The following is a 4439-nucleotide window of genomic DNA, read 5'->3' on the forward strand; positions in this document are numbered from 1 at the left end:
GACAGGCCCTGTTTCTAGTCAAGGTCGTCTGCATGGGGGGGACTATCTGATGGACAACTTGGATCTCACAAGTGGGTCCGAAATCCATCTAACTGCGTTTAGGCTTAACAAAAGGTCTCCATTTTGTGCCAATTTTTGTAGGTCGGCGCCAAACACCAAGCCCCCACAAAATGCAGTAGGATGACCCTAATGGGGTAACATCCAAATGGCCCTGATCAAGAGCAGTTTTGAAAAACTTGAGTAGGAATGATGCTTGAAAATATTACCATGTTTCATGTTCTGAAATCAAATTAAATCCACTGTAAGATGAGCACACATCTGTGCCTTTGAGAAATTCAGTAAAAGCAAAACACCTGAGAGCCTGAAACAAGGAGAAGTATATGGGCCAGTTGAAATAGTAAGAGTCACGGGTTGCCCTGTCCATCTGGTTCCACTTGAACTGATACGGCTCCCCCTTCTTCATTGCTTTCTTCCAGTGGTATTATTCAAATACCATTGCTCGGTCATGCAAGTTGTAGGCGTTGGCGAGCTACCACATGTAGGGATTGAACCAAGTGATTGCAGAGAAGGCGAACGACCCAATCCAAATGTTCACGAATCGGTCCGGATCAGTGTGCGGAACCCCCGGGTCTCCTCTGTACGGATTCCCGAAATACTTCTCCATCTCTCTCTCTCGCCTCGTCTGCTGCTGCTCCTCGTCTCCTTTATCTCTCTTTCTATGCTCTCGTCTACTGCTGATGATGATGGGCATTTGAATGTGGGCGCTCGATGGAAGATGAAAGAGGGAAAAGAGGGGTGCTCGATCGATTTGGGATGGATTTGGAAATCCTCTTCCAAATACAATAAAATTTTGAAATCCGTATGGTGTGAGTTTTCTACTAAATAATAACATAAACTTTATTAACGGTCATACATGCATAGGACCAATTTCTGGATGGTTAAGATTGTATTATATAATAAAAATGTATAAATATTTACTATTTACAAATAGACCAATTATTTGGATGGTCTGGATAACTCTATATCTTATCCACTATTGTTATAAACAAGTCACCACTATTTTACATTAAATACAAAACTCACGGTGAAAAACAAAAAAATGAAAATGTCAATTGAGCTTTGGATCTAGTATGGGTCTGTGGGCCCCATCATGATCGATTTGTTTCATTCATGCCATCCATCCATTTCTTAACATAATTTTATCATCGATCCCAAAAAATGAGCGTGAACTAAAGCTTGGGTGGACCACACAATGCAAAAACAATAGTGATTGGACATCCACCGTTAAAAATCTGGCTTTCCCAGATAATGATTTAAAAATACTAATGGATGGCATGGATGCATAATACATGCATCAAGGTGGCCCCCACAATAACCCGGATGAATGCATGTGGTTTATCCGTGCCGTGCATCCATTTTACCATATAATTTTAGAGTATGAGCCAAAGTATGAGGTAGATCTAAAGTTTGAGTGAAGCCCACCACATAAACAATTGGGATTGAATGCCTACCATTAAAAACTTCTTTATACATTTAGAAGTTTTCGATCAAGCTAATATTTATGTTTTCCCTTATTCTAGGTCTATATTAACTTATAAATAGGTTGATCTCAAATAAACATCATGGTCGACTCTAAGAAGGTTTCAACGGTGGGTGTCACTATCCCACTCTTTTCTATTGTGGGGTCCACTTGAACTTTGGATCTGCCCCATCAGTGAGATGCACCATTCCATTGTGGCCATGGGTTTAAAAATAAAGTACATTGACTTGGGTGCGCCACACCATATACTATAGTTGAGAGGGGTTACCCTCCCCTTAAAACATTCATAATCATTTATTGGGCCCACCTAGATGTGGTTCACAGATCCAACCCATTCATTATGTAGGATGATGGGTAAGAATAAGTTTCAGCCACATCCAAAACTCATGTGGGCCCCACCAAGTGCTTTTATATCATTTAGGGATGTCTTCACATAGTTTTAGATGTTATGGTCCACTTGAGTTTCGTATACGACAAATTTTTGGGACATCCCATAACCTAAAAGAGACACATCAAATGCATGGTGTTGATGTTCTACACACATGATGGTGGGGCCCATACAGATTGACCTCACGGGAAGTTCCCATGAAATTGACCTTATAGTACCATTTCACTAATTAGGTAACTCTTTCATGGGTGTTATCCTAACCGTGTAGAGCCTACCTTAATATATTTTGTATATATCGATACTGTCCATATATTTTTCCATCATATTTTAGGATGTGATTCCAAATCATAAGAACTCGGTAATCTCAGGTGGGTCATACCAATCAAAACAATGACAAATAACCATTAGAAACCTTTTGAAGGCCACAAAAGTTTTGGATTAATTTGATCTTTGTAGTTTCCCTTCATCCAGATCTTCTTTACATAATCAACAAGTTGGATTACAAATAAACACTATTAAAACCTTATGACGGGCTCTTTATAATTTTTAATGGATAGGCACTAGGATATCCATCATTAAAATCCTATGAAAGGCCCACCGTACTCTTTATTTGGCATCCAATCTGTTTATTAGGTCATACAGGCTTAGATGAAGGGGAAAAACAAAAATCATCTCAATTCAAAACTTTTATGGCCCCCAGAATGTTTTAAATGGTTAGCGGTCATTCAACACTATTTCTTGTAATGTGGTCCATTTCAAATTGGGATATGCCTCATTTTTGATCTCATGCCATAAGATGATGTTTAAAAATAGATGGACGACATGGATTAAACACATACATCATGGTTGGGCCCACACAACACCAACCACAAGCCATTGGATGGTGTAGGGGGAGGAGCCAATTCGTTCCCCTTATTTGTGGTGTGGTCCATTTAATCTTTGGATATGATTCATTTTTTGGATAATTCTATTAAATGATCTCGAAAAATGGATGAACGGTGTGGGTTGATCCCAAATTTTCGGTAAATCCAAAACTCAAGTGGACCATGCCACACAAAATAGTGTGGAATAATGATTTCCATCGTTGATACCTTCCTTGGGCCCACAGTAATGTTTTTTTGTCATCCAACATGTTCATAATATCAAAAAAATATGAATGAAGGGAAAACACAAACATCAGTCTAGATGTGGGCCACACCACATAATATAATGGAGGGGTTTCCTTAAAACATTCATAATCATATATTGGGCCTGCCTAAATGTGATTCACATATCCAACTCACTCATTATGTGTGTCCCACATGGATGAGGGGTCAGATCAATTTTCAATTGCATCTATGTCTGTATTAACTTATAAACAGGTTGGATCTCAAATAAACATCGCGGCGGGCCTAAAGAAGGTTTCAATAGTGGGGTGTCACTATCCCACTCTTTTCTATGGTGGGTCCACTTGAACTTTGGATCCACCCCGTTAGTCAGATGCACTATTCCATGGTGGGCCACGAGCTTAAAAATAAAGTCAATCCATGACTTGGGTGGGCCACACCACATACTATAGTTGAGAGGGTTACCCTCCCATTAAAACATTCATAATCATTTATTAGGCCCACCTAGATGCGGTTCATAGATCCAGCCATTCATTATGTGTGTCCCACTTGGATGAGGAGTCAAACCAAGTTTCATACACATCCAAAACTCATGTGGGCCCCACCAAATGCTTTTATATGTTTTAGGGATGTCTTCGCATAGTTTTAGATGCTATGGCCCACCGAAGTTTCGTACACAACTAATTTTTGGACTTAAAGGGGACACATCAAGTGCATGGTGTTGATGTTCTACACACATCAAGTGGGGCGCACAGATTAACCTCATGGGAAGTTCCCATGAGGTGACCTTATAGTACCATTTCACTATTTAGGTAACTCCTTCATGGGTGTTACTCTAAACGTGTAGGGCCCACCTTGATATATTTTATGTATATTGACACCGTCGATTCACTCTATTTTACTGATCATTACCCTCAATTTGACTAGTTACTCGCCTCGATCATACTACATATGAGAAAGATATTGGGCAAACAAGATTGATCAACAATTTAAGTGAATTTTGATTTAAACATCTGAAGTTATTTACTTTTCATGTCTGGACTGATCAGATTGTCTAAAAATAGTTAAAGGTTGTTCATAATATCAAAAATATATAAATGAATAGAAAACACAAACATTAGCTTGATCCAAAACTTCTATGGCCTCTAAGAAATTTTAAATGGTAGAGGTTCAATCACACTATTTCCTGTGGTGTGGTCCACTTGAGCTTTGGATATGCTTCCTTTTTGTTCTTTAGACCTCAAATTATCTGTTAACATGGATGAATGGAGTGGATAAAATAAATAAATAATGGTGAACCCCACGGAGTTTACTCTGGTAAAGGTAATGAGTAACTCACTTAAATGTAGTGGAGAAAGGTTTCCTTAAAACATTCATAATCATATATTGGGCCTGCCTAAATGTG

The 4439-nt window shown here is 38.9% G+C and overlaps 1 pseudogene; it reads right to left on the minus strand.

Annotated features, from left to right (window-relative positions):
* Positions 1-250: 250 nt before the first annotated feature.
* Positions 251-775, minus strand: LOC131252002 (uncharacterized; annotated as a pseudogene).
* Positions 776-4439: the final 3664 nt, after the last annotated feature.

Source organism: Magnolia sinica, chromosome 7 (genome assembly GCF_029962835.1).
Source record: "Magnolia sinica isolate HGM2019 chromosome 7, MsV1, whole genome shotgun sequence".
Classification (NCBI taxonomy): Eukaryota; Viridiplantae; Streptophyta; class Magnoliopsida; order Magnoliales; family Magnoliaceae; genus Magnolia; species Magnolia sinica.